The sequence below is a fragment of the Octopus bimaculoides genome, chromosome 29 (genome assembly GCF_046866305.1).
Source record: "Octopus bimaculoides isolate indiv1 chromosome 29, ASM4686630v1, whole genome shotgun sequence".
NCBI classification, from domain to species: domain Eukaryota; kingdom Metazoa; phylum Mollusca; class Cephalopoda; order Octopoda; family Octopodidae; genus Octopus; species Octopus bimaculoides.
The window spans coordinates 7830446-7854539 of NC_142956.1; the positions used below are offsets into that span (position 1 = coordinate 7830446).

Here is a 24094-nt window from a genome sequence, read left to right on the forward strand (position 1 = left end):
AGATGTTGGTGGAGTATTCGCCCAGCCTGAGCTTTCGGCAGAATTCCGCAATGTCATTTGTCAGTTCGGAGTAGTTTGTTTTTAGTGGTGTGGGTGTAAGCTTCAGACCTTTACTTAGAATTCCTATTTGAGTGTCAGTTAATGTATTTTGGGGAAATATTAATTACCTCTGGTTTCACGTGGCGGGGGGCAACGTGTGTTCTGGTATTTTTGTCCTTTTGCTATAAAACGAATGTTACTTTGAGTGTGGTTGACATTTGTTGTCGGTCTGTTTTGAGTGGGCTATAGGGTCGTTTATGATAGTGAGGGTGTTGACAAAAGGGGTCTGTTGTAGTTGTTATCATGTTGAGGTCCTGCTAGGGGTCTGAGTGGTCTTGGGAGTTTATGTGGGTCTCTTCCAAGGACCATTGTGTTTATGTTGTTGATTGTGGTTCCGGTTGGGGCATTTGTTCTGGTTATATTTTATTAAGGGACCTGATGTATCCTTCAGGGACCTAGGAATACCTCTTCCAAACTTTACGGTGTTTGTGTCATAAGGTGAGTGTATGTTATTTCTGGATTTGGATTTGTGGGAGAAAATTGGGGAATGTTTGTGTTGTGGTTGGTTTTGGTTTTTCTTCGATTCTAGCTGGATGTATTTGTTCTGGTTTGGAGGGAATTGTGTTCGTGGGTTACGTGTGTTGTGTTTAATGGTTTGATTCTTTCTGTAGGGTTTATTGTTTTGTTCTGATTTTTGATGATGAAGTAGTCTTTTTTTTAAATTCCTCTTCATATTTAAGGAACCACATCTCGCACTTTGCCCATCGTTGAAGAGATATCAGTTCTGAATGTTCATAGTCTTGTTTCCAGAGTCTTAGGAGGTGTTGTGAGGAGGAATTCTCACACAGGAATCTTCAGTATAGGGTATTGATCTGCTACAAACGATACTTTTTGATCCAATGAGCCCCTTTCCACACCGCTCTCGGTTATCTAGTATGAAGGAGCCCTCTTCCAATTTAAAATCACATAGATTTCTTCCCCAAAAAAGTTTCGAATTTTCATTTATGCTAAATATCAAGTTTCCTCGAACTTTATGATACCGATTAATCCAATGAAAATGCAAGTAGATACTTAATCCCAAAAGCAGCTAAGTTTATTCTGGGAATTGCGAAACGACAGGGAAAATGAAGACCAACACTCCCGACAAAGTTTCTGTAATACTCATAATTAATTAATTGATACATGTGCGTATGTGTGTGTGTGTGTGTGTGTGTGTGTGTGTGTGTGTGTGTGTCTGTGCTGTGTGTTTGTATGTGCTAGAGAGATACACACGGGCACACATACGAGCGTACACATGTATGAATATATATATATATATATATATACGTATATATACATATACATATATATATTCATACATATATACATGTATACCAATATATATATATATATATATATATATATATATATATATATATATATATATATATATATATATATATATATATATATATATGCATACATATATATACATATATACATACATATATATATTTATACATGCGTACGTTTATATGTGTGCCCGTGTCTATCTCTCTCTCTCACACAAAAACAGCACACACACTTACACAAACACGCATACACACATGTATGTGTGTAGAACGATAGATAGGTAGAAATGCAGGAAAATAGAAAGGTAGAAAGAACGAAGTCGTCTTTAGCTCACATTCCCCTGAGTCTCTTTCTGCAAATGACCAACCAATGCCCATTTGACATTAAAGACACAAATGCACGCGCGCACACGCACGTGCGTATAGATTGCTGGTCCACAGCTTCATTATTCAGTTTGGTATCGAAGACTTCTGTATGGCTTCGTGGGAAAACATGTAAGTACTTTGCGTATATATCATCTAAGAATTCCCATTTTGTATTTAGTTTTATTTTTTAGTTTTAATATTATCTCGTATTTGTTTGTCTTTAGTTTTCTTATTATTACCTACATGCTCAATTTTGTCCTTTGCATTATAACGAATGATTCTTCTTTTCTTACATTTCCGTCTACATTGTTCGTCATTTTATACTATTCCAGTTCTCAAACACTCGAAATTACTATACTGGAAACTGGAAAAAAATACTCTTTTAAATTTTGTTTTTTAATGTATCAATTGTAACACTTTCAACTCATCTACAGAGGAATAGTTTTTTGACGAAGTCGAATAAGCCTAAAATTATTTTGTATTCTATGTTTTTGCTCATTTTAGAACTTCGATTTCTTTTTTTGTTTTCTATAATTATAATATATTTATCTAAACTAACAGTACCTGCGGAAATTCTATGCAAAATACAAAATTGTGCAGATGCTTATAAGTTCCTACAGAGCCATTAAAATTAATGTTCCTATATAAATTGTATATTCTGCATCATTTTCATTTAAGAACATCTTTCAGGTTTTCTGGATAACAGTGTAATTCAAGAATCATGCACATCAGAGGTTCTTTTATAACTCTATGTGCTTCGCAAGGATTAAAGAAAATATTCATATCACTAATGTTATGACATTCAACCATGTTTACAGTTCATTTTTACGTTCTCATTATCAATTTATCTCTTGCAAATGCTCACTGTATTCTCTATCATTCATATTTTGCCTTCTACATTGTTGTTTCTTGTTCTAGTGTTTCAACCCTCTGCCTCTCTTTAGGTCGTTGCCTTTACCTTCTCATACCCTCTTTTGTTAGTGTACATTGTCTGTCAACTATATTTTGTGAGTAAATATAAATTCTGCAGCGAGCAGATGATAATTTCAGTTATGGCATACATCAAGTAATAGGTGATATAAAAAATGTAACTCTGTGAAAAAAAATACACACACTTTTCATTATTCCCTCACTACTACTCACTACCACTAACGATGACCACCACTACCAACACCACCACCACTATTATAGTTTTCATTGACAAACTTCACTCCAAGTTGTTTGCGATCTGGCAAAGTTTATTTCCGTCTCATTTCAGTTCAGTTCAGTTGAATTACTAATTTTCATGCTATTGATGTTTTTACCTGAAAATACAACTTTAGAACATCAAATTTAAAAATAATAATAATAACTACTACAATTATAATAACAATAATAATAATATTAATAATGATAATAATAATAATAATAATAATAATGATAATAGTCGATAGATATGACAGATTAGCTTGGGAGGTAAAGCAGTTGTGATCGATGAAAAAGGTGGTAGCTGTACCAATAATTATTGGAGCCCAGGGAACAGTGAGTAAAAATCTTGAGAAGTACATGGAAGAAATAGGGGCTGAAATAAGGGTGGAGAACTTGCAGAAACAGCACTGCTTGTAACCTCTCGAATACTCCGGAAGGTGCTCGAAAATAAGACTTGTTACCTGAGTTCACTGGTGAACAGCTGACACCGCAGTACATCTCCAGTGTTAAAACTGTGCAAAGTCAGTGTTAATAATAATGATAATAATAATTATTATTACTATTATTACTATTATTATTTCTTTATTGCCCACAAGGGGCTAAACATAGAGGGGACAGACAAACGGATTAAGTCGATTACATCAACCCCAGTGCGTAACTGGTACTTATTTAATCGACCCCGAAAGGATAAAAGGCAAAGTCGACCTCGGCGGAATTTGAACTCAGAACGTAACAGCAGACGAAGTACCGCTAAGCATTGCGCCCGGCGTGCTAACTATTCTGCCAGCTCGCCACCTTAATAATAATAATAATAATAATAATAATAATAATAATAATAATAATAATAATAATAATAATAATAATAATAATAATAATAATAATAATAATAATAATAATAATAATAATGATGATGATCATGATGATGATGATCATGAGCAGAAGTAGTGGGGGAGCAGCATCATAACCATGTGTTGAGAGGAATTATTTGGGGTTTGAATAATTCTCGTTTGGAAACATGGGTGTTTTGCTCAACATCATTAAACAAACCTTATTCAGGGACCTCTGAGCGGGATGGGCTACTCGACCTGAAGGAAATTCTAACTGGGCCCTACATGCGAGGTCATGCGCTGTTTATCATGAAATGAGATCACCATGTCGCGCACATATGGTTGTGATGCATGTGCTTGGTGTACCCTTATCAAACGGGTAGTCATGATCATGATGGGCATAGTGAGCTTCGTATATTTTACCCTAGTGTCACTTTGATGGCATGCGCTGTTCTCTCACTCAATAATAATAATAATAATAATAATAATAAGAAGAAGAAGAAGAAGAAGAAGAAGAAGAAGAAGAAGAAGAAGAAGAAGAAGAACCACAACAACAACAACAACAACAACACCCAAAGCTATTTTGATAAATTATTTCATTTTTCTTAAAAAAATCTATCTTTCTATCCATGTTAAATTTATCATCTTATCATCCGTCCAATAATCTATGTTAGTGTGGATAGATAAACCGACTGACAGATAGAAGATATAAAAATTTGAATCTTAAAGTGCTATTTCTTGTTAGTCACAGTAATGTGTATTTATCGATTTATATTCTCCCTCTTTCTCCCTCTCTATATCTCGCCCTCTCCCACTCTCTCTCTTGTTTTCTCTCTCTTATTTTCTCTCTCTCTCTCTCTCTCTCTCTTGGTGTTCCCTTGCAGCTAACCCCGTGACAGCGTAAGTCTTTTCGGCCTCAAGATATTAATATATCGTTTTCCGTTTTTTAATAAAGCTGCTAAGATGGCCGTCGATATATCATTAATTTTATTTCCATTTTTATATTTTCAATTATTTTAGGAGTCCTTGTGGAAAGTCATTTCTTATTTTAAAAACTATAAAATTTAGCATTAATTCCTTTTAGAATTGCAGCCGATTTAAAGCATTTACGCGTCCGAGTAAACGCCAAACTGACCGATGGTGATGTTTCGGCTGCTCTCAGGGTAGTTGCCCAGATGTTACCATTCTCTACCTTACTGAAGAGGTCCTGACGTTTTTCCTACTCAAACATCCAGGCACCCGGCCTTCAGGTACCATACGTGTCTCACAGCAAGATATCCTCTCTGGCTTGAGGTCTTTCCCTGAAAAAAGAAGCGGAGGTGTCCGACAAGACCACACCAGATGATCTACTGTGCCCACTTTCTGACGTAGCCGAGTACTGGCTGTTGAATGCAATTGCGGTATTCATTACCATATCCAGACACATAACCATAGACCATTAGTTCTAAGACCTTTTTCTTCAGCCCGCTTAATTGTTCTCAGGTAAAAGGACGGTGACATATGCCCTATCTTTGTGAAAATGTGTTTTGGGTGTTCACGGCCAAAACTATCTGCAGATCTGTCACACCCGAATTTGCTGAAGGTCTCAGTCCGGTACAGCTGGGGTTAGGTGTAGCCAGCAGGTACTAGAGAGCAATGAATGCCGCTAGCAAGTTCTTCAATGGCTGTCCTCTTGAGGTCACATCGAGCGATTTCAAGCATCTCATTACAAAGCCTGCTCTAGGCCTGCCTCAGGCGTGCTCGGTCTGCTTGACTACTGCTTTACCTGTTGTACGGGGATCCGAGCATAGTCTCACCTCAGATAATGTCATACAAACTTCGAATGTTGTTCAACAAGGTGATCCACGAGTCCCGTCTAGTAGTTCTGAAGGTAGACAGCATTGCACGGAGCATCACGACTGAATTAAACGCCTGATACTTGGACGATGAGACGATAGATGGGCCGTTAAAGAGTGTCTGCTTCGATTTCCGATCGGTGGTTACGTGCTGTAAAATCCACGCTTCAATTTGAGGAACGAAGATGTACCAACACTTACTAGGAAAATCTTTTTGCAAACATTCAGATGAATTCTGACACTGATGTCATAAGGAAGATGTATGAGAAGATCCAACTTGCTTCTGGATGCTACCATAAAGCTTTTGACGCAACCATCGACTTTCATTTGTCAAAACAAGACATCTGCTTTGTTGGAAATATTACTCACAAGTATCAGAGGACGTGGAATCAATGACTGAAATATGTAGCTACCACTTGAGAAGTTCCGTTCCAAACGGCGTATCGGTGCGATTGTTCGGGGAATAAACTACTTGACAAGCAATCCACTTAGGAAAATAACATATAAGTAGACATATATATTTAATATGGAACAGGCAGAATAAAAATAGACACGTGGGGCAAAATGTCGTTCAAGCGGTCGTGGAATGTGTGACGAAAGGAATCTGAGAAATAAAATAATAATAATAATAATAATAATAATAATAATCATAATAACAGTAGTAGTAGTAGTAGTAGTAGTAGTAGTAGTAGTAGTAGTAGTAGTAGTAGTAGTAATGATGATGATGATAATAATAATAAAAAATAATAATAATGTATTATTATTATTATTATTATTATTATTATTATTATTATTATTATTAATAATAATAATAATAATATACGATGACAAGAAAGGCCACTACATGGCAAATATTGGGTTAAGCCAGACAGAAAAGAAATTGACAAAACAAAATCCCAAGAATAACTAAGAATGTCAGGACTCAAACCAGAAACTGAAGGGTTTTTAATTGCAGCACAAGATCAAAGCCAGAAATCACCAAGAACACGTAATGAAAAGAAATACAAAAATTAACTGCAGAATATATGGTGATAGAGAAGAATCAATAAATCATACTGTTTCTGGCTACCTAGTCCTGGCTAAGAAGGCATATATACACAGACATGACAGAGTTGAGACATAAAAACACTGGAACAATATGGAAAACAACAGAAAAAAGATGGTATAGGCACACTCCAGTAAAGGTCACAGAAAACGAGAAAGCAACTATACTCTGGGATATGCCAATACACACAGATAGAGAAATTAGGACAATTGCCGGATATAGTTATCAAAGATCGCCAAGCGAAAAATGCTTTCTAATCGGCGTATCAATACCAACAGATGACAATGCTTCTCTCAAAGAAACGGAAAAGCTTTAAAAATACAAAGATCTGAAAATAGAAGTAACTCGAATGTGCAGTCTAAAAACAGATACAATATTAGGCCCTTTAGGTATGACAAAAAAAAAAAACATTCTGACAAGTGTATAACAAACAAACCAGGATTTACAAATATATGCAAAACACAGAAAATAGGACTGACTACTAGTAGCTCAAACAACCTATGTAAAAGATATTCAATACAGTGAAACTAAGTGCACCACAACAAACCACAGCACAAACCCAATCGACACAGAGCTGTTCTTGGTAGTGAAGTGAAAGGAAGTAAAAAAATTAGACTACTGAATAATAACAAGCGCATTTTACTATCGTCTTAACATCAGCTATTTTATTATCAAACATCTTACAATAAAATTACATCTAAAACAAACTTCTAATTTATTTATGTTTTGAGTGACATTCAATACAACAATTCTCTGTACAAAACCATATATATGGCACCCCAGTGATAACACCAATTTGAATTTCTCACTTGTCTTTTGATATTATACTGAAGGATCTGAGACAAAGATCCTGCCACCTCATCGACATGACTGTCCCAATCAACATAAATGCACCTGTCAAATCCTACCAAAAAGCTGAGCAAGAATAAAAAGCTTGAAATAGAAATGGGCAAAATGTGGAACATGGTGACGCAGAAAAAATACAATAAAACCATCACCAGACGGATCATTGCAACATCTGGCGACGGGGATTTCGAAGCTGACGCATGTCTGTTAACAAATGTTTGTGATACAAAATAGTTAAAAATTGGAAGACCTATTGTATTCCATAGTACAGTTGCAAAAGCAACAAGAGCAGCAGCAGGAATTGCAGAAGCAACTATTACAACAACAACAATTATTGGAGATATGTTCAAGGAGTCCATAAATGAGGTAAGTATATTTTCGCCAGACGGCGTTTCCAAATCGATCCAGTTATAACCAAGTGGAAGGTATAACTTTTGCATCGTTCTACACAAGGTGCCAGGAGATTTTTAAGCAAGATTTCAATTCGTGGTCGGACGAACAAAAAGTGAGATTGTTATTGCGAAAATTAGCTCCGTTGGACGTTACTGTAATTCATATTGTCCTCCAAACCCATTGAAATTTGTTATAAAGAAACAAAAGAATTACTAAGATATTCGGTGATAAAACGTCTCTACTTAACACTCGAATGGAGTGGGGGAGTATAACGAAAAAGCGAATGACGATTTTATCAGATACGCAGAAACAATTAACAGGTTGTGTGAAAGTTTTAAACTCAAAGAACACATACCTGAGAAGTGCGTCTTATTTTCGTAGAAGACCTTACAGCAAGTGAAGATGCTGAAAGTCGGGCAAGAATTCTTTCCAAATTGAAACAAATGAACCAAGATCTAACCTTAAAGTCCATGGCATAAGAATGTCAAAGGAAGGTAAACGTCAAACACGATGTAAAAAAGATTCAAGAAAAGGATTTCTCAAAAATACACATGCCGACCGGAAAATTACAGCTCAAAAAGAGCGCCTCATCCTGATCCACTTTATGTATGCGGAGACACAGATTTTAAAAAAGACTGTCCATTTAAAAATGAACAATCTTACAGCTATAAAAGAATTGGTCACAAGAGTTCACACTACGAAAGTTAAAGGTTAAAAATACTTGAGTGCTCTCAGCAGAAAAAAAAATTGACTACTAAATAAGAAAATTCGTACACGTAAAAATAAATGGAATAGATATTTAACTTCAAATGGATACTGGAGGTGATGTCTCAATAATAAATATGGACACATGGAAGAAAATAGGGAAAACTATATTGAGAAATACAGCGAAATCTGCTCCTAGCGTGACGGGCGACAAATTATATTTCATAGGCGAAATGTGAACTAATATCACATTTCAAAGGTAAACATGAAAGGCTAAAGTTTTCATCATAAGGAAGGCAACCAATCTCTTTAGTATCGATTGGTGAGAATTATTCGATTTATGGGACCTCCCCATAAATCTCTATTGTATAATCGTAAACAAATTCGTCTGAAGAGTTAAAAAGAAAAAGTTTTTAGAATGTTTCTGCAATTACCCTCGGACAAACTAGGTCTATGCACAAAGACTGAAGAGTGTTTTGAATTAGATGATAACGTTACACCTGTGTTCAAATTTGATCGGAAAGTGACTTTTGTGGCAATAACGCTAGTGGACAATGAGATGGATAGCTTGAAAAAAATAACGAAATTTTTGAAAAAGTGGATAACGCGTAATGGGCAGCTCCGATTGTATGTAAAAAAAAAGGGCAAATAACAAAATTAGGTTGTGTGCCGATATTTCAGCCGGCTTAAATGTTTAAAAATGAACCATTATCGAGTTCTATATTTAAGAGATGAGGAATTCTGTACATTATTTACATTATTTACATTCGACGGATATTTGTCCTCATTTTGTTTGTTGTTAACACAACGTTTCGGCTTATATACCCTCCAGCCTTCTTCGGGCATATGGCGTAGTGGTTAAGAGCGCAGGCTACTAACTCCAAGATTCCGAGTTCGATTCCAAGCAGTGACTTGAACACTAATAATAATAACATCGAAAAATACCTGAGGAATGAGAACCCAGGTTCGAAATTTCCACAAGACACCTGAAGAAGGCTGGAGAGTATATCAGCCGAAACGTGTTATCAACAAACAAGATGAGGACAAACATCCGTCGAATGTAAATAATGTAAATAATGAACCATTATCCCTTACCAACCTCAACAAATATTTTTACAAAACTAAACGGAAGAAAAACATTTTCAAAACTCGATCTGTCTGATGTATGTCTACAAATAAAAGTAGATGAAAAATGCTGAAGGTTGTTAATGGTCAACACGCACAGGGGCACATACAAATACAATAGACTACCTTTTGAACTGAAAGTAGCACCGACAATATTTCAAAAGGTGATTGACGCGATGTTGGCAGACTGTCAGTTTGCCACCACTTACCTTGATGATATGTTAATCAAAAGCGAATCGCGAAATGAGCATATCGAAAACGTGAAGTGTGTCTTTAAAAACATTAAGGATTATGTTTTCACTCTCAGTGAATAAAAGTGTGAAATTCTTTTGCCAAAAACCAGATACCTTGGTCAAATCATAAATGAGATTGAAAGACATCCTGACCCGTCGAGAGCAGACGCAATCAAGAATATGCTTCCTCCAACGAATACATCAACATTACAAGCTTTTATCGGCATAGTAAATTACTGTCAACAGTACAGTCCGAATGTACATCAATTGAGAGCATCATGAAACGATTAACTAAAAAGAAAAGAAAATGGAATTGATGAGTAAAGTACCAAAACGCATTTGAAAACAAAGAAAATACTGATTTCTGACTTGTCACTAGTGCTTTCCGATCATAGAATGGACATTATTGTACCGTCTGATGTTCCGGAGTGTGGAATAAGAACAGTCTTGCGACACAAATATGCAGATGGAAATATGAAGCTAGTAGTTCATGCTTCACGTTTGCTGATAGCAGTGGAAAAGAGTATAGTCAGATAGAAAAAAGAGGCTCTATCGATTATTTTTGCGGTAAAAAATTCGCAAATTCCTACACGGTAGAAGTCTTTGTTACAAACCAATCATTGACCATTACTATCAATTTTTGAATCAAAGAAGGTATTGCCTAACCAGATAGCGAATTGACAAAAACGCTGGAGTACCATGCTGATAAACTACATTTTTAAGATGCAGTATATTCCGTCGGATGCAGACTACGTATCGAGGCAGTCAGAAAATGAAGTAACAAGTATTATATGTAATATAATCCTGGAATTGTCGGTGAGAGCGCATGGTTAAAAAAAAATGAAATCCGTAGAGGAGAGTTACATTACAAGAATGGAACACACGTTGAAAAATATGCATAATAAAAATACGAATTCAAATAATTTCTCAGTATGTGCCAATGTCCTCATGTACGCGCCGGGAATAGTAGTAGCAAGTGCACTACAGAAACAAGTATTATAACAATTCTACTGTGGGCAACCGGGAATGTTCTGAATGAAAGCTTTAATGAGGAGCTTTGTATATTGGCCGGCTATGGACAGGGACATCGAGAAATTGAAGAAAGCATGGACATGTTGCACGTTGGCAACCAAAGCACAACCAGAAAATACAAATCGTGGTTACTGTTTGAGAGCTCATGCTCCAGGTTACATATCAACTACGCTGGTCGAGTGAACGACGCATACTATACTAATGGATGTGAATACCTATACAAAGTAATCAGAGGTATGCGATGTAAAAAACATCACAAGAAACGTTACGGTATTCCAAATACGTTAGTTTCAGATAATGGAACACAATCCACGTAATATGAATTAAGAAATTTCTGCAAAACTCATGTCATAAAGCACATCTTTACCTCGCCTTACCAACCAAGGTCAAATGGGCAGGCGGAAAGATTTGTCGACACATTCAAAAGAGCACAAAGAAAAGCTAAGAATGAGCTAGATAATGATGAGTCACAAATGAAATTTTTGTGAGTATATAGAATACCGCCAAATACAAATACTAAATCAAGAAAGTCACCAGCAAAATTAATGTAGGTAGGATAGTAAAAGTCAATAAAGAAACTGACATAGGGACACAGCTCTGTTATGTTATATTAAATTCAGTTATGTTAATTTACGCAATATATAAGAAAAATGTTACCTACTTGAAGGCTCTGAATTTACCTTCAAACGAGGAACAAAGTTTAAAATTAAAACCAATTTCTCTTGTTCCTCGGGTAACCCCATTTATGTCCTTACTTGCGCAGGCTGCCAAAACTTCTATACCGGACAGACGAGCCTCCCATTACGTAGAAGAGTAGCTGTCCATAAGGAACAAATAAACCTCCCTCAATACCGCCAAATTCCACTCAGTGGCCACATAGACTCTTGCGCCAGAAACAAAAACCCTAAATTCAATATATTCCCTTTCTATCAATGTAAAGACAGAATCTCCACACAAGAAAGAATCAACAAGGAGAATCTTTTCATAGAGAAATTCCAACCATTTCTTAACTCACACACCCCTCAGTGACCTTATTTCTCTAGGAACAGACACAAACTTCCTGTTGGGAAAAAAAGAGTTCATAACTCTAACTAAAATCACTTGTCTCCCCTTACACACACTTCCTGTTTTGACACCACATTTCCTGCTTAACACAAACTTTTAACCCTTTTTTAAACCTAACAAAACTCTCAACTCTCATGCATCCTTATTTTTCCTACCAATTTATACATGAACTACTATTGAACTACAAAAGCTCAAAGACAATATAATGTATGGGTATATTTATTTTTTTATATATTATTGTTTTATATATTATTTTCTTCATTTTGTACTTCTTTGTAAAAAAAACATTTTCATTCTCCTTCTTCTTGATAATTTGCTTCTTCGCAATGAAAACCGGTTAGAAAAAATCTTTATTAAATTATGCTTCCAGCTCAGCATTCTGGCTTCTTTTCATTTTCCTATATATATATATATATATATATATATATATATATATATATATATATATATATATATCTATTAGTACTTTAGGTTAAAGTGATATTACTAAGAGGATATTGTTTTAATAGACTGCATATGACAGATAAGTTATAACAAATTTATTAAAAACAACAGTATCAAATAATACATGTATCTGTCTACTTAGGGGAATCACTTGTATATTTACTAAACTATACGGGTAATATAGGGTTAAAATTATATGTTGGAAGTTATTCGCACTAAATTTAAACAAAGGACAAAAGACCAAAAGTGACCGTAAAAGTTGTTTCACTGAGTTGTAATTTATCGCGAAAATTATGCTTAAAATGTTTTCTCCGATAAATGCATTAATTTTAATGCTCCAGATAACAGTGTTTAGTTACTAAATTAATGAACCAACTCAGTATATGTCCTTATATATCCTCTTTTATATCTACCTACATAATACTATATTGTTGTTATTTATCACTAAAATTACGTTTAAAATCTATTTTATCAGACAAAATGCCTCAAATTCAAGACTCAAAGTAATAGTGTTGAGTCACTTAATTAATAAACCAATCAGTCATTCAGTCTTTTAAAATATTTATCCGTCTATTTATTCACTTAATTGCTTTTAGTGCTATATTCATGAGGTCTATGGGTGGAGGTTTATTAAACTATAAATAGAATGAAGGGAGGTAACTCTGGGTTATTGAGGTCTATAATTAGAATAAAAACATACTCAAAAATTTAGGTCCATTATTCAATCAATCAACCAAGTGATCAATTAACCAATTAATTAATTAATTAATCAATCAATCAATCAATTTATTTATTGGCGCTGGAATGGGTTTGCATATCAATGCCTGTATCTATATACATACATAAGTATACAAAATATATACATATATATATACAACCATATATACATACCTGCATACATACATACATACATACATACATACATACATACATACATACATACATACGTACATACATACATACATACATACATACATACGTACATACATACATACATACTTACATATATACACGTATATAGCCACACACACATAAATACTATCTTATATAAAAACATGAAAAATTAAAAAAACGTTTCATTCTGTCTTTCTATCAGCCCCTTTTTAGACTTACTTCGCTGTTTCCACTCTTCTTTCTTTCGTTCCCGCTCTTTCACATTTCCTCGCTTTTTCTTCGTTCTCACCTTCCCTCCTCTTTCACTTCACTCTGTCCCTTTTCTATTTTCCTGCCTCTCCCTAATTCTTCTAACCCTCTGTCTCTACCCTTCTACTCTCTCACTATGAGATCGGTTTTCGGTCAAGCCTGACCTTTCTTAGCTCGACTACCATCCGTGCAACATCTATATTCCTCACCATGCCTGTCTTCTCATATGTCCCTGCAGTAAGGCTTCACTTCCAGGCACGCCAGCTTAACGTAATTCATCCTTAGTCGGAAGACACCATTTGTTAATATCCTGTTGTTTGCATTTGTATTTGTGTACCATTTCTCCGTTTTTTCCGTCCATGTTTTCATATACATTCGCTGCTTTCTGCCAAGGAATCTAGTCCACTTGGCGTGGTTTTTCCTTGGGATTGGCCAGATTGGAGCAATCTCGAGTATAACCACCCGAAATTGCAAAGATAATATGGAACTCGACTGAGGAAAGAAACTTCCGAATGATACGTCCTTGTTTTTTCCTGCACTTTTTTATATCATCTGTCTAGATGTTTTGCCTTCTTGTCCCATGTTTTGTATTCCTTTGTATTATATTATATTATATTATATTATATATATATATATATATATATATATATATATATATATATATATATATATATATATATATATATATATATATATATATATATATATATATAAGTTCAAAAAACAAAAAAACAAAAAAACAACAAAGTGAGGACGTGATACGGATAGTGTTATTGGACGCTCAGGAAAGGAAAGAGAGAGTGTATGACGTTTCGGGCGTAGCCCTTCGTTGGAAAGATGGAAAGTTCGGAGAATGGAAGGACGGAGAAAGACGAAAATGGTACCGATGCCCACGAGGTTACATTGTGAAAAGACCGGAAGATGAGGTGGTGGGGGAAAAGTTCTTTCTAAGACAGGAGAGTGAAAAAGGGAGATGAATATCTGTGCGTGTGCGGGGGGGGGGGGGGGGTGTCTGCGAGTGTGTGTGTGATAACAGAGCGTGTGTGTGCGTATGTATGTATGTATGTGTGTGTGTGTGTGTGCATGGTTTGGTGGTTTATCTGTTAGTGTGTTTGTGTGTGTGTGTGTGGGTATGACGTAGTGGAAGAAATTAGTAGCAGGACTGGTTAGTGGACGCTTATAGACAGGGTAAGTAGAGGGTCAACAGGCGGCTATTTGAGTATGTGTGTTCGTGTTTGTGTGGGGTTGTAGGTGTTGGGTACGTGTACGTGTGTGTGTGTATTTTGTATGTGCGCGTGTGTGTATGTGTATGTTTTTTTGTGCGTGCGTGTGTGTTTGTGTGTATGTGTATGTTGTGTGTATGTGCGTTGCTGTGTACGTGTGTGTGCGTGCGTATGTGTGCCAGGTATGTGTGTTATTTTGTGTGTGCACTCCTGTGTGTATGTGTGTGCATGTATATGCGGCTGTGTATGTAGGCGTGCGCGTATATATAGGTGTGTGTGTATATATGTGCGTTCGTCTATATGTGTGTGTGAGGGTGCGCATGTATGTTTGTCATGTATGTGGGCGGTATATATGTAAGGTGTGTGGGAGGTGTGTGTAGGTGTATGGGAGGTATGTGAGGTATGTGTGAATGGGGGTATGTATGGGTTGTCAGGTGTGTGGGAGGTATTTGTGAATGGGGGTATATGTGGGTTATGTGGGTTATGTGTATGCTTGGGTGTCTGTGTGTGTGTATGTTTGCGTGATTGTTAGCGTGTGTGTGTATGCGCAAGTGTGCGTGTGTATGTGCGTTTGTATGAGTTTGTGGGCGAGTCTGAGCGTGTGAGTGCATGCATATGTGTTGTGTGTGTGTGGTGTGTTGGGGATAGGTGTGCTTACATGTGTGTGTATGGGTGCGTGTATTTTTTGTGTGTGGGTATGTGTGCGTGTAGGTAGGGGTGAGATGAAAGTGGAAAAATGTAGTGAGTGTAATAACAAGAGAATAATGGATATAATGTAAAGGGGACGAGGGAGGGGGGGGGGGGTAAAAAAAAGTGTTGCAGGGACGTAAAGGGGAGAGTCATAAGGAAGAGAGGGCTGCGTTGAGTCCGAAGGGGAAAGAAGAATTAAGGTTGAAAATGTAGCGTTGCTCCAAGTGGAGTCGCGAGGGAGTGGACCCATGGTGCAGGGCGAGGCCAAAAACGGAGGTGTTAGAGGGAAAGTGGTTGGCCAGTTGGAAGTGACGGCCGACGGGGGAGTCCGAACCTAGCCGAACGTCCCTTAGGTGTTCGGTGAAACGGTCGGCCAGCCGGCGGCCCGTCTGCCCCACGTAGAGTTGGTTGCATAGGGTGCATTTGATGCAGTAAATAAGGTTGGAGGAGGTGCAGGTGAAACTGTGTGGAATGTGAAGTGTTTCTAGGTTCGATCCGGTGACAGAGGTAGTGTTGGTGATGAAGGGGCAAGTGTGACAGCGGGATCTGGAGCACGGGAAGGAGCCGGGTGGGAGTGGGGAGGAAGAGGAGAAGGTACTGCGGACCAGTAGATCGCGTAGGTTGCGGGCGCGTTTGAAAGCGGATAGGGGTGGGTTGGGGAAAATGGGGTGGGTAGTGGGATCGAGTTGGAGGCGACGGAAGGCCCGTAGGATCCTCCGACGAAGGGGTAGGGTGGCAGGGTGGAAACGGAGTGGGAAGGGTTAGGGGATTGGTGTGGGGGAGGAGAGAGGGAGGTGGTGCGGTCGATTCGACGAGCGCGGGCGAGGGTGGATTGGACAAGGTGGGAGGGGTATCCTCGATGCATGAACAGACGAGCAAGATACTGGGACTGGGTCTCGAAATCCTGGTCCAGGCTGCACAAACGTCGGAGGCGGAGGAACTGGGAGTAGGGGATGGCTCGTTTGGGAGGAGGAGAAGTTGAGATAGAGGTGGGAGTCGGTGGGTTTGAAGAAGGCGGAGGTAGTTAGAGAGTTGGAGGGGGGTTGATGGAAAGAGAGATGTCGAGGAAGTTAACAGAGGTGTCAGAGATGGTAGAAGTAAAGTCAAGAGCGGGGTGGAAGTTAGAGAGGAAGGAGATGAAAAGGCAGAGCTGTTCGCGGGAGAGGGAGGTGGCTCCTATACAGTCATCTATGTAGCGACCGTATAGTTCCGGGGTCGGACCGGAGAATTGGGAGAATACTTGGGCCGCAATGTAACCAACAAAGAGGTTGGCGTAATTGGGCCCCATTCTCGTCCCCATCGCGACCCCAGATTCCTGTTGGTAGGTATCTCCGGCGAACGTGAAGCAGTTGAGGGTGAGGACGAGTTCTGCCGGACGAAGCAGGGTAGGGGTGCTAGGTGTGGGGTCAGGGCGGCGGTCAAGGAAGTATTGGAGGGCTGAGAGACCATCGTTGTGTGGAATCACGGTGTATAGGGATTTGATGTCCAGGGTGAAGAGGAGGTGTGAGGGGCCGGGAGGGAAAGAAAAGGAATTGAAGAGGCGAAGGGCGTGGTTGGTGTCGTGTATGTGGGATGGGAGGGCAGCAACTAACGGGGATAGGATATGGTCGAGGTATTTTGAAATGAGTTCGGTGAGGCAATTGCAAGCGGAGACAATGGGGCGGCCAGGGTTGTTAGGTTTGTGGATCTTGGGAAGGAAGTAGATGGAGGAGGTGCGGGGTGTGCGGACGATGAGGTTGGTGGCGGTAGCGGGGAGAGCAGAGGAGGAGATGAGGTCATGGATTGTGGAGGACACAAGCCGTTGGTAGGAGGGGGTGGGGTCGGAGGGGAGGAGGCGGTAGAAGAGGGGATTATGAAGCTGGCTGAGCGCTTCCCCCCTGAAAAGGTCCGCGCGCCACACCACCACTGCTCCACCTTTGTCCGCCGGCTTGATGACGATGTCGTCGCGGCGGCGGAGATTGCGGAGGGGGACCGATTCGGCCCGGGTGAGATTGGCCCGGAGGGGGTCTTTTTTTAAAGTCGAAACGCTCGACCAACGCCTTACAGTCATCCACGAACAAGTTTAGGCTACTGAATTGGCCTGGAGGCGGCGTCCAGTTGGATGGGCGGCGTCCCAGGTCCGAGAAGTAGTCCTGATTGTCGGGACGCTGTGTTGACGTATGGAAGAACGCGCACAGTTTGATGCGGCGCAGGAACTGGCTGACATCAGTGCGAGTCCCGAATTCGTCACAGTGGGGCGCGAGAGGCCTGAAGCGGAGGCCCCTACCAAGGAGCGAGCGCTCAGCTGCATATATATATATATATAAATTTATTAATGAGGGTAGAAATTGATATTAATCAATTAAAACCAGTGGTCTAGCATATCAAAAAAATCCGAAGATTAAAATTATATTACATAGAAAAATAAGAGGAATGACCAGCAAATGATTTGAAGACATTTTGAAAGGATACACTGGATGTAATTCACAGAACTCTACACGTGTTCGCTTACGGGTGGATGGCTTGTGTCTAGTTCTGTGTATTGCATCTCAAATGGACAGACGTACGCTGACGATCCTGCAGATACTTACCAAAAAATAAGTTTTAACAGGTGAAACCATGGTTCGTAGGTTAGTCGTTGTTTAATTTAGTATTTTTTCATTTGTCTTGCTCGTTTACAGTCTGTTGTATCGCTAAATTTTCTACTGAGAACATATTTTTTTCGTGGTTAGATGATTCGGCATCTATTTCTAGCATTTAGGAATCCACATTTGCTGGTCATTCCTCTTATTTTTGTATGTAATATATATATATATATATATATATATATATATACACACACACACACACACACACACACATATATATATATATATATATATATATATATATATATATATATATATATATATGGCAGCATACGTGCAGTTTGGTCTCCTATATATATATATATATATATATATATATATATATATATTCATTTGTATGTGTGTCTGTGTGCATATGTGTGTGAGTGCCTGTGTCTGTGTGTAGGTCTCTGCGTGTAGGTCTCTGTGTGTATATGTGTGTAATTATATTTGAAAAATATGAATAGAAATTCCTTTTCTCACATATTTTCCACTTTAATAATTAGAACATCTAGTAAATTATCATTATCTAATTATCTATTCAACAGGATGGATTATCTGGAAACATAATTAATACTGTATCAGGACTTTCCACAGTTTATTCTGCTATGCACAAAGACGAATTGCTATATACATGAATATCTATCTACCAACCTGTCTATCTCTCTATCCATCTATCTACAAACATACACGCGCGCACACATGTATGTACATATACACACGTATATATATATATATATATATATATATATATATATATATATATATATATATATATATATATATATATATATATATATATATATATATATATGTTTGTATTTGTGTGTATGTGTATATACTTCTATGTGTATCTATCCATCTATCCTATGCATATACATATATATAAGCAGTATTATATATATATATGTATATATAATATAATATAGGATAAATTCTTTATAAGAATTTATCAAGTAGTCAGCGTGAAAAAACCTCATAATGAAAAAAATAATGAAAAAAATTTCGTAATGAAAAAAAATTCATCATTTTTTCATAAATATATATAAATTTATATAGAGGGCATTAACTGTGTAGTAATGCCTCACGCTTCGAGGGATTAAATAAGTAAAAAACTATCAAAAAATAAGCAACATATTTACTGAAAGCGAGGGAATGCAGCTTTCAAAAATCATCTCTTAAAAACTTTTAACTTAACGGTAAACCACTGGTTTCTCAATCAAATACAGAAAAACTGTGAAGTAACCTGCATTCTTTTGTTCATCAGTGCACGTATGGTCAAGATACATAAAAATAAACAAGAATCAACATACCACGATGTAGCCATCACAGTACGACGACTTCTGTCCATAATTATATATCCATGAAAGAGATTTGAATTTATCCGGTTGCATCTCAGTAACATGTGCTTATACAGAATAATATTCAGCACTGAATATATTCTAATTATTTATAATATAATATAGGATAAATTCTTTATAAGAATTTATCAAGTAGTCAGCGTGAAAAAAACCTCATAATGAAAAAAATAATGAAAAAATTTCCGTAATGAAAAAAAATTCATCATTCTTTCATAAATATATATAAATTTATATAAAGGGCATTAATTGTGTAGTAATGTCTCACGCTTCGAGGGACTAAATAAGTCAAAAACTACCAAAAAATAAGCAACATATTTACTGAAAGCGAGGGAATGCAGCTTTCAAAAATCATTCTAACTTTGCCATTGCCATTGGTCCCTTTATCTTTTTCTTTCCGTATACATGTGTATATATATATATATATATATATATATATATATATATATATATATATATATATATATATATATATATATTCCAAGAGAGTTAGAGGTGGTGAATCCAACCAACTAAGGGATAATATCTATCCAATATACTGCTGGTAGGATATCCAATTATTAACACACAAGTGTTTTTTCATTGCATGACAATTACACTACTGAATGTAATAAATGGGTGAGGGTAAAAAGTTGTTTTAGGCTTATATTATACGGCAATAAAAAATGGAGGGGATGAGGAGGTGATATTCATAAACTTTTAGACATTATATTATGTCTATTTATTTTTAAAAATAATTATAACAATATACATACATGTATAATATATTATGCTTTACATATATAATATATGAAATATAAAAATAACAGTAATTATTAAAATATATAACGTGTAACATAAAAAGTAGAATAGTTTCTTACAGCTGTTTCAGCCAAGAGGTCATAGTACCTCACTTTAATTCCATCCCTTCTGTGAACTGAAGTATTTGGTATATAAGATTGAGGTACTTGGTTGTGTCCCTGGACTTCGTCAGAGAGTTTAGAAAGTTCATAAGGTTACGTCATAAATGTAAATACATACATATATACAAACTTTTAGATATACATACATATCCATAAATATACATAAATACATATCTATACATTTATATGTATATGTATATGCATACAAAGAAATCAATTATTATTATTATTAGGTGCATTATATTATTCTTATTAAATAAATTATAAACAGAGGAAAGAGAAAATTATCAAAAGAGAAATAATAGTGGAATTTAAATAATCAGTCTATATTAAGATTATTGTAGTTATGTAGAAATAAAAAGGTATATAAATGAGTAATACATACATAAATACATCTATATATATACACACACACACACGTATGAAGAAACGATGAATTTTTTCATTACGAAATTTTTCGTTATTTTTTTATTATGAGGTTTTTCACGCTGACTACTTGATAAATTCTTATAAAGAATTTATCCTATATATATATATATATATATATATATATATATATATATATATATATATATATATATATATACATATATATATATATATTTACGTACAAACATACCCATAGGTACATATTTGTTTATGTGTTGAGAATGGAGGATTACTAGTAGTCGTATTTTTGTTTTTATATGATTATGATAATTATACCGAAACATATATATACATACAAACATGCGATATGCTTCTTTTGAGGGCTTGGGATAAAGGTCCACTATAATTGGGTTAGAGGTTATATTAATTTCCGTGATATTAGTCGGTACTAAAGTAATAAATTCCAGGGTATTAACCAAGATACTTTATTATTTTCCGTTACTTTTTATTTATTGAGTTACTGAAATCCTGCAGGAAATGGGGAGGGTGTTATGGTCAGTCTCGTAATATAATTGGTAATCTATTGTTTTGAAAGGTCATGACTTTGTTATGGTAGATTAATGGATAATCGATAACATAAACAACAAAATGGGCAAAAATATATAAATGTATATAAATAAAAAACAAAAACACATAATCCAAGGTTAACTATTAGTAGGTAGGATAGTAAAAGTCAATAAAAAAATTAACATAAAGACTTGACTCTCTTTTATATTATATTAAATTGAGTTCAGTTATGTTAAATTACGCAATATATAAGAAAAATGTGGATGAATTTTATATATATATATATATATATATATATATATATATATATATGTGTGTGTGTGTGTGTGTGTGTGTGTGTGTGTGTGTGTGTGTGTGTGTGTGTGTGTATATTAGTACTTTTGGTTAAAGTGATATTACTAAGGGGATATTGTTTTAATAGACTGCATATGAAAGATAAGTTATAACAAATCTATTAAAAATAGCAGTATCAAATAATACATGTATCTGTCTACTTAGGGGAATCCTTTGTATATTTACTAAGCTATACGGGTAATATAGGGTTAAAAATATAAGTTGGAAGTTATTTGTTGAGTCACCTAATTAATGAACCAATCAGCTATACAGTCCTTTAAAATATTTACCCGGCTATTTATTCAGCTAATTAATTTTAATGCTATCATTAAGAGGCATATGGTGGGGGTTATTAAGCTATAAATAGAATGAAGGGAGGTAACTCTGGGTTATTGAGGTGTGTAATTAGAATAAAAACATATTCAAAAATTTAGGTCCATTATTCAATCAATCAAACAGTCAATTAATTTATTGGTTCTGTAATGGGGTTGCATATAAATGCCTGTATCTATATACATACATATGTATATACTATATATATATATATATATATATATATATATATATATATATATATATATATATAGTGTAGTATATTGCCACTTAAGTGTGGCTGACCCCTAGGGGTGGATGTTACTGTTGCTTTTAGCCCCAGGAGGACATCTCCTCCAGCTGGCTTATCGACACACGACTGTGTCCTGTTTGCCAAGGGAAGTTATCCCTCTCACCTCGATCAGCAGCACGAACGTATCCGGATTTCAGGGTTATTTCCCTTCGTCGGCAATATACTACACTTTATCGTGCAGTTACTGTTAATACTTCATTTAGAGAATTAACATTGCTTATATATATATATATATATATATATATATATATATATATATATATATATACATACATATGTATATGCATATACCCATACACACATAAATACTATCTTATATAAAAAATGTTCTAAAAAACCCTGATTAAATCCAAAGGCTAGTACTAGATAATGTTATTACTTTATATACTTGTGCGGTGTAATGAAATGTAAATTATAAGCTTGTCAATGTTTAACTGTGAAAGGTACTAGCAAAAAACATACCTACCTAAACCTACATATATGCGTGTGCATACATATATATATATATATATATATACAAGTACGTGCACATAGATACATATATACACACGTATCCACGTATATTAATACAAAAGTAGCAACGATAGTAATATATACTCACACATACATATATGTATATAATTATAGCTAACTTAATATATATCCTCTTTTATATATACCTGCATAATTATTACATATTATATAATATCGTATAACATCAATAATAACTCGAATAATAATAATATATATTATTATTATGTCACTAGGGTTATTTTAATATTAGGTTCTAGTGGTATTTGGAAAAGGTATACCAAATTGTATGAAGACAGGAACCGTTGCGTTCCTTAAAACTGTTAATAAGGGGAATTTTAGTCCCAATTATGAAGAAAATTTAATTAATACGGAACATTTTCTATTTTTAGTATTATACGATGTTGCTGTTGTTAATATTTTCCAATTTAAATTATAGTTAATTTTCCCATCCTTAAGTTCCCATATATAGCTACTTAACCTAGTAGAATTTCTCCTATTTCTGTTTCTAACTGTATATTTATGACAATTAAGTATCTGTTTCATACTATCTTATAAATACCGGACTCCATGAGCCTTATATAAAAAAAAAAGAAAACTCTACATTAAAATATATAAATAATTCTAGTAACAATCCCTCGAAAATTAAAAAAAGCCCTACTACTAAATATAAATAAAAGAATTTCAAACCTCTCCTCTAATGAAGAGATATTTATACCGGATGTAAAGATAAAATCAAATACCTCCCCAATAATATTAACTATAATAGCCAGCATAGAGTAGCTACCTCCAACCCACAAAATTTACACAAATATAACATTGCCAAAGATGAAGATAAAAATAACAATATTAAAAAAGAAATGTTAAAAATACGATAAGACAACCCATAGAAAATAATAATAGACATAATAACAACAACAATAATAATAATTACAATAATAAAATCATTAGTAATAATAGTAAAAATTATCACAAAATTAGTATTATTAGCTATAAAAATAAAAATAAGAATAATAGAAAATTTACACATAATATAAGTAACCCTAATAAGGGAAATAATGAAATAGATACTATATAGCTGTTAATCCCTTTCGCTATGCAAATCAAGAATAACATAGTAAAAACAATTTTTAGTTTAATTAACAAACACTTTACAAATGCAAAAAAGAAATATTGGGAGATAATCAATAAGAAAACAATAAGAATAGGATATAGTCTAACACATAACTTCATCTCCTCAATTAATAATAGAAAACTGGACACCTTCTAAGTAGAAAAAATAACAGAAGTAATA

The 24094-nt window shown here is 35.5% G+C and overlaps 1 protein-coding gene across 1 annotated transcript in view; it reads left to right on the top strand.

The window, feature by feature from the left end:
• The first annotated feature begins 1762 nt into the window (after positions 1-1762).
• The window catches only part of LOC128251221 (uncharacterized), a 157610-nt gene continuing 135278 nt past the window's right edge, over positions 1763-24094 (top strand). The window contains exon 1 of the mRNA XM_089345195.1: positions 1763-1865. The gene's annotated coding sequence lies outside the window, so the exon portion shown is untranslated. The remainder of the gene's footprint in view (positions 1866-24094) is intronic.